Genomic DNA, 11,909 nt, shown 5'->3' with positions numbered 1-11,909 from the left:
GTTCAATCCAGATATTACATTTGGAATGCTCACGAAAAAGAATATTGTAAAACCCCTTCTGGAATTTTAAAAGCCAACAAGAGTCTGACAAAGAATACAATGTCATGGGACTGTGCCAGGTCACATATACATACAGTATGAACTTCTAAATATAAAACATTCAAAGAATTTTATATTATTCTACTCATTATGTTTCCTGATGAACAATGTCTGGGCCAATACTCATCACACAGTACAGCTCTGAATCAAAGTTCTTATGAGTGTAAAACAAAAACCTGGATTATGGCAGTAATATGTAAGAACTACTATTTCATATATTATTTATGAAAATAATTTAAATATAGTAACTACTCAATCTGTAGGGTCTTTTTTCCTATCAGAAAAGCAAAGTTATTTAAATTTGGAAACAAAGAAATCAGGAATGTTGTATCTGCAGAAGATCAGAAGATAAAAATATTTAAAAAAAATTCTTGTTATTTCAGCAGTGCTTTTATTATGAGTTAGAACGATATATTATTTAAGTATCTGCTACTGACAAGTGCAAATTAAAATTGTTAACATAATGCATTTTATTAATGATTATTAACATAATGCCCACTTACTTAAAATTACTTATTCCTGATAAATCATACAAACAAATTGCTTTTGCGCATTTAAATTCCAGAGTAATAGAGGCCGGACCTTGAGTAACCTCAAAGGAGCAAAATTTTACCAAACCATACATATTTTCTTGCTTTTCATAATACGTTTTCTTGACAGTTTAATGTTTATACAGCCACAAATTGCAGGGTGTAAATCTGCATGGGAACTGGTATCTTTGTTGGCCGAATACTATGTCTCGCTTAAATGGACATTAACTTATGAAAAACACAGAACCACCCATTTAAAATCCTTACAAGTGCTGTTTTCAATGTTACAGCATCCTGTCTGTGAATACGCCAAGGCCCTAAAGAAGGAATTACACTCATTTTTTTTTTTATGTTACACAAGTGTTTTCCTGATCATTTCCTTTCACAGGACGCATCTAGTGGCTTAGAAAAAGGTGTGACAGGACATGGCATATCCAGGGGAGAGGTTCAAATATGTTGAAAGATGTCACAAAGAAGACTGGAGAGTTGCTATATACTTTTATTTTTACAACTTCCTTTTGCCATTTAATAAAAAAATCTCTGCATAGGTAAAAAAAGAAGACTTATGCATGAATATATGTATTTACGAATGGCTATATGCAAATTGATCTTATGATAAAATAATCCCTATTTTAATGTACTGCATTATACTAAATTAATAAAAAAAACATATAAGTAAACTGCACATGTAACTTCTGCAGACATTGATCATCATATTTGGCCACTGTTTCCTCTGATCTCATTGAGTCATTTTTGCCTTAACTGGCATTCGGCAGAGAACTGAATATGTGTTAGTAATAAAAGATGTGTGGAAGAAATAATGAATCGCCTTGCTTGGTCTCTAGACAATTTGTTTCCTGCTTTACCAGGCTAATTGCTGACTTAAACTACAGTACTTCTGCCTCAGGTTGTAGTTCTCTGTAACCATGTTCATGTAAAAAGAAAAGCATTCTCCAACATACCGATTATATCATATCTTATTAAAATATAATAGATTATATTTTATATCATTATTAACATGCTAAGTATTTAAATTGCTTTCAACTGTCCCTTTATTTCAAAGTATATTACCTAATATGATGTCTCCAAAAAGCCTTTTCTCTGGTCAAGAACCAATGTGAATATGCTGAACAAATATAATGATCTAAAATGTTTAGCAAAATCTGCAAAATCATGCTACATTGGCAAAAGAAAAAAGTGTAGAATGTGAAGGTGAGAATGAATTTACCATCTGCTCCCACATGATCAGCTGATTCGGCAAATGTATGAATGATAAAATGATATAAAGTTTTACTCTCAGTGGTTCCTGACATTCTAGACAGCCTGTAGACTTTCAGCATACAGAGACCAAATTGCCAAGGACACATTGCAAATAAACAGCACAAAATTGCAAAAAAAATAAAATAAATAAAATAAAAAACAGACCAGAACTCCTATCTTAATAAAGTCCTATATATCTGCCAAACAGTAGTCTCTTCTGTGTGTACAAAATGTGGAGCTGAATATAGCATTCTGCGTAATATTTTACACTAAATGATTTGCTAGAAAAAAAGCTTATTGTATGGAGTTAACAGAAGGTTCATATATCATAGTATGTTAAAATAAACTACTTTATATACTCTCCTCATATTTATTAATGATAAAAAAAAAATACTTTGAAAATACATCTAAGAGAAATTGTTGCTCACTTAACAGACTACTAAATTATTATTTTTGCGACTAGCTACTTGACTAGCTACTGTATAATATATGTAGTAAATGGTACTGTATGTGTTCCAATGAGTGTATTACTAATTTATCTATGAGCAACACCCTTTATTTCCTCTGTCCAAGGTCTCTGTTTTGTGTTCAGACTAAACATATAACTGTCAAGAACCAAGTAAAATTTGTTTAAGAATGGGAAAAATGCTGCTACTATGGCACTGACTGCCAAATGTAGCCATGTCATGCCAGAATTTGCATGCGGTTTCTGCTCATCTGCAATCCATAAGTCTTGATTTGATGAAATTGTCCTTCTCTGGTTTCTTTTTTTCCCCCCAATAATAAGAACATTCTATTCGCAATAAATAATTATTTGGAGTTTTGTTTGCACAACTGATTAAGGTCGTTTTTTTCAGAAAGTACTGTTCCTCTGTAAACTTTGGATTGCATTCAGAAACGGTGTCGTAATTTCAATATCAATATTTCCGTGGAGAATGTTCTTCATTTTTAGATTTGCAATGTTGTCCTTATATGGTATTAGATATTTGAAAATTATTGACATTACATTTATAGAATTTGCAAACTCATATTCAGAGAGGCTTACATTCTATTTCTGGTTCAGTTGGACACAGACTAAGAATATTATGAGTGTAAAACTCTGTTTGGCAAGAAATTAATACGATATTTATTTATTAGAAATATATATTTTTGTAATTAATTTTTTTAAGTGTTAATTTAAAAAACCCTTGAATCGGCTGAATCGACTTGAATCGTCATCAGCTGTTCGGATTGCAAGTGGAAGTTCGTTCAACCTCCTTAGTGCCAGAAAAAAGAAGAGTCTGAAAGAATGTCTTCCCTGAAAGATGGTGGGACCAGTGGAGCAGTGGTTGAGAATTGGAGGGAGCGTAGAGCAGTGTGAAGTGAGATTATTGCTGAGAGAGTCAGTGGTCCAAGTAAGCTTTGTAGGTGAGCAAAGATCAGTATTTTAAACCTGATGCCATCAGCTTCAGGAAGCCAGGGGAGGGAATAGACGAGTGGGGTGGGGTGGGAGAACCTAGGAAGGTTGAAAGCAACCACAAATCCCATAAAATGCATTAATGTTAAATTTCATAGTGACTAATCATTGTTACATAAATCTGATTCAGACAGTGGAGGTGGTAAAATGAATTAATTGCTACTCAATTAAGCCTGTAGTATTGAGCAATAAACAAGTAATAGGTTCAAGGTCGGAATTCTGAGACAAACTTCTGGCAAAATACACCCTGCACACGACTTTTGCATAATAATTATTATAACACCTCTACATGACAGTGATGTTTCTCTCTGTCAGTACAGCTGAGAAAATTATTACTTCTGTACTCTCCCTAAACCTGAAATTCCTTTTTCAGTCTTTTTTTAGGCTACTAGATCTGGATGATGAATCCACTTTGTGCTGTTTTTATAAAAATCAACTGCAAGTGAGGAAAAAAAAGAAACAATATTGAACAAGCTTACTGCACACAATGAATTTGCAGCTGTCCATGTAGCATGTACGTCTGTAGTTGCACAAAATATAGTTGTGCGCAGACTCATCATTCTTTACTATTCAGGCATAACTCCACTCTGAATACTGACCTAATACTACTTGGCCATGGACATTTTTCTGTGAATTTTTGAACACATGGCATCAAAGCTGAATTTAATGTCAAGATCCAACTGATGTGCTTAAAAGCTTTATTTCAAGCCAAAACATCTAAGGTATGTGCTCCTCTAGAACTAAAAAAAAAAAATCCCTTTTGATTGTAAAGATACAGACTGTTATATCCAAAAGCCAAGGTTTTTATTGGCAAATATGTAATCAGTAGAAGACATACTTCTTATAATTTTATTTTAGGTTCGGTTTAGGTTTTTGGAAAGAACCCAGACCAAACCCACACGAACAGAGGTAAAACATGCAGAACTCCAAAAAGAAAGGAACTCAAGTGTTGGATTGAACTGGAGACTTGAAGTAGCCACACTGCACCACCATGTACCCATTCCTGACATTGTTTTACTGTAATTGCAAATGGACATTACGATATTTTTTGTGTACCCCAATTTTCTATACTAATGTAGATTTACTATTAGGTAAAATGTCAGATTATTACCACTGTAATCTGTAGCAACACTAATATTAAGTGAATAAATACTCAGGGCTACATAGTACATTCATAGGAGTTAAGAATGATACCAGATAAAAGATGGACTCTGGAATGTATTGTTTTTTCGAAATTTGTTTAATTGCTACAAAATGGCCATGCTGCTGTTAAGTATCATGCTTCTATATCTTTAAATAAAGCACCAACTGTTTCTGTCTTTGTAAATTTATGTAGCCCATTGATTGGTGAGACGACTCTATTTGCGGCTGGCAACGGTGCCCCAAACAAATCAAACAAATGCAAAATTTCACAAAAGCCTGCTGTGTTACATTTTTGGAAGCGAACATAATGACCAAAGCCAGCAAGTCAGCCCAAATCAAACCTTAATCTGTGTCTGGAAAAACAGGCACAATAAAGACAATATGCTCCACCTGGTCATAGTCAAGCCATAAGGAACTGAAATATTCGGATTTCATTTCATGTTTCTACACCATTGTTGAAGCAAAGAACAATTGTGTTTACTGTAAAATAACAAACAGACTAAAAGTAAGACTAAAACATAACCAAATTAGTATGCTTAACCCTGGAAAAAATTGAGGATGAATATTGAGGATGAATATTGTTTTTTCTCTTGTTAGCAAGCTGTAGTCATGGCGCATGGCCAGCCATGAAACTGTGATAAGTCCATAGTCATGCAGAGGCATGATATCTCTCGAACACTTGATGGTAAAGGGCCCTAAACACTGAGCCACCCTATTTAAAAAAATACATAAATAAAAACATGCTATATAATATATTGCATATTTATATACATATAATACAAATACAACATATAATACATATTAAAATCTCCTGAGCTTTTGTTTGGAAACTGGTCTATAATTGTAAAAACAATAAAAAAAAATTGTGAATTATAATTCTAGTCTTCATAACGTTTATTGGCATATATTTGTTTTTTCACTTTTTAATGCTTTACCACTTAAAATCATCAAGCTCATTCTTGTAACAAATTAAACTCTGTGGTTCTTCTTCAAGCTTGCCAAATGAAAGCAGGCAACAGTATAGAATGTCTTGATGTCTTGAAACTAAGAAGCCGACACTTGTTCTAGTATCAAGATATTCTGTGCACAAACAGAGGTTCATGAAGATGTGGTTTGCCACAATAAAGTGGACGAATCTAAAACAATTCAAAATATCCAAAATCCAGTTGAAAGCCTTTCAAAAATCGTTAAAGTTATTATAACAACAAATGTAGGTCATGTGTCCACTAAAATTCTGCCCATATTGAACAACTACTTTCAGAGTTTTTTTCTCTACAAAAGAAAATACATTTTTAAAAAATCTAACATTTCCTAACTTAATACCTGGGTGAATGAAAACATAAAATCACAATAGTTATATTTTCTTCTTCTTAATTATATTTTCTTCTTATTTATGTATAATCATGTATATAGACACGCATTCATACATGCATCACCATAAGACATTGCTTGCAAAGAATTGCATGTTTAATAGTATGAAATCTACTGAAGTACTCTGTAGGTTCCACCAAAGCTCCAGTGAGCTAAAAATTCTGGTCTCAAAGTTCAGAGTACTACACCATGAAATCAGCACAAATTTAAGCTTTCGCCTACTGAATATTAGCATATTCTGCCCGCTAGCATGTTTTCAGTTATCACAAGGGCCAGGGACTAAAACGTGGCCTTTACTGCCAAAACCCATGATCGAAACAAGAAATCTTTGAAGCACCAGTATAACATTCTCCCAATTGAGCTATTCTGGACAATGCAACAAAAAAAAAGGAAAAAACAAAGAGCTTTATTGTTCGAATAAAACATTTCTACATATTTATCTTAACTCAAACTTGGCATACACAACCTTTCATGGTGTAAGCAGGAGATGCTTTTATGCTTTTTTTGCTTGCTACAACAGTAAAGCTCCTTGGGTAAAGCATCTTCCTCTGAGATTTGCACATAGATTGTGAGCTTCAGAGTCCAGAGTGCAAACCGTTACACACCGCGGTAACACTACATTTGAAAATTTTAGTATATTCCCACTGAACATTTGCATACAGTACATACTGTTTCCTTCATTACCAAAAAACATAAATGAATGAAGAAACATTGTGTTTAGTCAAAAATTGACCCAATTTCTACTATCAGACTTTACCTTTCACCTTAAGGTATTCACCTTAAGAAAAATCAGACTAATAAATAAATACATAATTATATATATATATATATATATATATATATATATATATATATATATATATATATATATATATATATATATATATAATATCAGTACATAAGCATGTACTGATCAAATATATTATTATATATATATCGCTCAGACACTTCCTGGGTCTCACCAAGATTCAGGTGACTAGTACACCATAACCTATAAAAATTTGTTTCAGATTTGAAGAGATTGTTCCACCTAATGAATACCAGCTTCTAGAATCAACAGACCCTGTTTGGAAATCCCTGGTTTTATACCTTGTACCACTATTACAAAGTGAACATTGTTCTGGCATCTGAAGTTTAATGGCGTGCCACTCTTTTCTGAATAAGAATATGTGCATGGATGTGTGTGAGAAAGCCTATATGATGTAAGCTGAAATAAACTTTTTTTATTAGTAATGCTGCATGTGCCTTTTTTTCAATTAGAAATAAGTTCTGAGCCCCAGTAATGACCAAGACAGACTGGAGTGGCGATCCAGCAGGAGTTCTGCAGAACACATGGTGCTAATGAAGTCAACATGCTGTATTTTTAAACTGCCAGTTGCCTACTTTGTGGTAAAGGTAAGACTTCTTTCTTAGCTGTCATCGCCTACACAATTATGTCTTTTCACAATTTCACAACATAAGCACTATCGTATGGTTCCAGGATGTGTTGATAATTCTCAGTGGTCTTGTGTTTTCACAGCTTCCTCTTGCAATTATGACATGTATGGCAGAATGCTATGCTTCACAGGTTTGTTCTTACTGAAATGTTTTGGCTCACAAATAGATAATCTCAAGGAGAGAGAAACTATATGTATTGAAAATCAACCAAACCATTCCCTTATGGAAATCCAATATATTTTATTGGATTATTTAAAGTAAAATGTAGACAAGTGCACCCTCATTATGGCAAAACATCTGAACCAATTCTCTGGCCACTTTAAGAGTCTTCCCACAGACCATAAAGGATTGTTTAGTTCACCCTTCACCGATCACCCATCAGTTCAGAAGAAATTAACAAATACTTCAGAAAACTGAAGGGTTTAATGGTGTCTCTCCTAGCACCTTAAAAATCTGCTTAGGTCTTCCAGCAGCATTTCTGCAGAACACGTTCTAATGAGGCCAATATGCTGCATCTCATGGAGAAAATGAAGTTTCAATGAATCATTATAATCCTGTAGATTTTCTGATTGTTGTAATGTTTTTAACATTATTCCCATCCATAAAAATACATTATTGGCTTAATACCAATAGACCAGTGTCACTGTCCTTAATGATGATGATGACTTGTGGACAGCTACAATACGTCTTAATAACTTGAAAACAGCAACAGCAACCTCTTTATATGACAGGATTTTCATTTGTTGTTCCCCAAAGTACTCAACAACAAGTTACTATAGCTATTGATTAGTACCTTCATGATTCAATGCATTGAATCGCTTCGATTCTACAAATAGTAGAGGGGTAGTGGTGTTCCTATGAAACTTTACATTAGAATACTTGGACAAACTTGGATATACAAGCAGTATACTTGAGTGGAATGGATTCTGTCTGTGCACAGTGGTATATTCATTGGTGAATGGACAACAAACCTACTGTTTTTCCGTAATTATTATTAGTATCATCTAAGTTAAGTATCCGTCTTCTCATGGTGATAGCTTTTAGACAAGAAGGAATCAAATTTTCATGACGCCAAACAAATCACTACATAGCAAACATCTGTGGAAACAGCAGCATTTCAGACACTCAAAAAGCACTTGGGGGAAGCATGTGCAGAGAACTCTTTGAGAACTGTGCTTCTTTTCATTGGGTAGGATACAATGTGTACACAACTTAGTCTGTTTCCATGATAACTTATTCAACTGGGCCTGTTTCAGCATTCCAGCTCTTCATGACAGAAACCACTATGGTCTCTACAGCTCCATCCGCTTTTCCAGAACATTCTCTCCCATAGCAGACCAGCACACAGAGCATCAAAAATAAACTATGTGAGGAAAGTGTTTCTTTTGTTTGGCAGCACTGATATTTATCACAATTTATTTGTGATTTATCAAATAAGCATTAGAATATGCATATCTGCTGTAAGAACTCCAATTCAACCACATTTGCTGTGAAACCTCTTGAACTTCTATAAATGAATGGAGACGTTGTCATTCATAGCGTTATTTAAGTTTGAAGTACTAACTGCTATGACCCAGCCCGGGTTATTAGTCATGAACAAATACAGTCAGCTTCTCATTTTAGTATATAATACTGAGCGTTTATGTGAACTAGTAGTCTAAAATAAGCACATTTGCAATGACATCACTGGCAAGCCACTTTTAAGTGATGGAATACTTAGTTTGCAGTGTATATTTGATTTTCCGAGGGTGCTCATATTAAAAACGGGCCACATTCGTGAAAACATGTCACTGAGACAATACTTCCTTTGAAAGAAAATGTTAGGAGTTAAATGCTCTATAGTACCACTCGGTATATGTTTGTACGTAAATTGCAATGGAGAAAAAAAATTATCCATTGGCTGAGGTTTCGATGGTAAGCGCACTACAAACCTCCAGATCTTGTAATCATGTGCAAATGGAGCACTTTCTGAGTTATCTGGACAATAAGGGCCTGGTTTGATTTTAGTATACGACAACACAACCCTCTAACATTCTTACTTTTTAGTAGGAAATATCATTTTCTATATTCTATATGAGATTTTCGAAAAGTATTTACATACATCTGCGATTGCAGAAGTGACTAAGAATAATGGATTATTATGTACCATGTGACTTTTAGGGTAAACCATATCAAATTACAGACACCAATTTAACCCCATTATGTTTTAAAATGCTGGAAAATTCTAGGAGTTTTAATACAACACAGATTTTATTTAAAAAACATGCAGGATAACAAGAGGAAACCGGAAAAGTATTGGTAAAAACACATTTTAAAGAAAGAAAGGAATGGAGTGGGAGAAAATTAAAACCAGTGCTAAGCCAACTTAAACAAACAGAATCTCAAAAACATGATTATTATTACAAGGATGCTCTTAAGTCCTCGAACAACTGGTGGATTTCACTGACATAAAATTGTTAGACGTGACCCTGAAAACATCAACTCTTCAAAATTGATTATAAAGATAAACAATTCAGGTAACATGTGTGTTTGTGTTTTTAAAGGTAATTTGATTTAATATTCAAGAATCAAGATTAAAACCCAGCCATTAGGGTTGCACAAGCCAGTGCACTCTTAATGCCGGTCCCAAGCTCGGATAAAAGGGTTGGGTTAGGAAGGGCATCCAGCGTAAAACATATGCCAAATCAAATATGCGGATCACAAACCTTGTTATCCATACCGGATCGGTCAAGGCCCGGGTTACCAACAACCCGCACAGGTATTATTAGCCAACAGGGTACCTGTGTTAATTAAGCTACTGTTGGCCAAAGGAGATTAAAGAAAGGAGGAAGATGTCTACAGAGACAGCAGGAAAAAGAGAAGTGTAGGAGAGTGGAGGTTAGGGTGGGTACTTTAAATGTTGGTACTATGACTGGTAAAGGGGGAGAGATAGCTGATATGATGGGGGGGGGGGGGGGGCAGTGTTAAACTGTTCTATGGTGGTGTGGATGGAAAGAGAATGATGTAGGGGTGTTCCAGTAGGAAGAGTTTAGTCAGAGTGTCGTGGAGATGAAGAGAGTTTCTAATAGGGTGATGAACATGAAGCTGGAAGTTGAAGAGGTGATGATAAATGTCATCAGTGCCTATACACCAAAAGTGGTTTGTGAGATGAAGGAGAAGGAAAAATTCTGGAGTGAGTTAAATGAAATGGTGAAGAGTAAACTTTGGAAAGAAAGATTGGTGATTGGAGCAGACTTCAATGGCCATGTTGGTGAAGGTAAAAGAGGTGATGAGGAGGTGATAGGTAGATATGGCCTTAAGGAGAGGAATGTGGAAGGGCAAAGGGTTGTAGATTTTGCTAAAAGGATAAAAATAGCAGTGGTGAATACGTATTTTAAGAAGAAGGAGGAGCATGGGGTGACGTAAAAGAGTGGAGGAAGGTGCACAGAGGTGGATTATGTTCTATGTAGCACATGAAACCTGAAGGAGATTGGAGACTGTAAGGTGTTGGCAGGGGACAGTGTATCTAAACAGCATCAGACAGTGGTTTGAAGGATGGCTTTGGAGGTGAAGAAGATGGGAAGGAGAGTGAGAACTGAAAAAAGAAAAAGATAAGAAACTGAAAAAGGAAGACTGGAAAGTAAGGTTCAGAGGAAGAGGTCAGACAGGGGCTCGGTGGTGGTGAAGAGGTGCGGGATGAATGGGCAACTACTGAAAAAGTGATAAGAGAGACAGCTAGTACTTGGTGTGACATCTGGTAAGAAAAAGGAAGACAAAGAGACATGGTGGTGGAATGAGGAAGTGCAGGAAAATGTAAGGAGAAAGAGGTTGGCAAAACAGGATTGGGATGTGCTGAGCAATTAAGGAACAAGATGGAAATGTGTTGACTAGTGAGGAGGGTGTGTTGAGAAGATGAAGGGAATATTTTGAGTAGCTGATAAACAAAGAAAATAAGAGAGAGAGAGAGAGAGAAGATTTAATGATGTGGAGATGGTGAAGCAGGAAGTGGATAGGATTAGTAAGGAGTAATTGAGAGCATCCGTTAAGAGGATGAAGAGTGGAAAGTTGGTTGGCCCAGATGACATAGAAGTGTGGAGATGTTTAGGAGAGATGGTAATGGAGTGTTTTAATTGATTGTTTACAAGATTCTAGAAGGTGAAAGGATGCCTGAGGAATGGAGAAGGAGTGTGCTCTTATTGGATTTTAAGATAAGGGAGATGTGCGGACCTGCAGTAACTACAGGGGAATAAAGTTGATCAGTCACACCATGAAGTTATGGGAAAGAGTAGTGGAAGCCAGGCTGAGGGAAGAGGTGAGCATCTGTGAACAGTATGGTTTCATGAGGTAGAGCACCACATACGCATTATTTGCTTTGAGAATGTTGATAGAGAAGTATAGAGAAGGTCAGAAAGAGTTGCATTGTTTGTTTGGGGATTTAGAGAAAGCGTACGACAGGGTGCTGAGAGAGAGGTTGAGGTATTATATGAGGAAGTCTGGTGTGGCAGAGAAGTATGTACGGGTGGTGCAGGACATGTATGAGGACAGTGTGACAGCAGTAAAGTGTGCAGAAGGAACGACAGACTGGTTTAAGGTGGAGGTTGGACTGCATCAAGGATCGGCCATGAGCCCTATCC

The sequence above is a fragment of the Silurus aristotelis genome (assembly GCF_946808225.1).
Source record: "Silurus aristotelis genome assembly, chromosome: 21".
Classification (NCBI taxonomy): Eukaryota; Metazoa; Chordata; class Actinopteri; order Siluriformes; family Siluridae; genus Silurus; species Silurus aristotelis.
Note: the sequence above shows the minus strand (reverse complement) of the source record.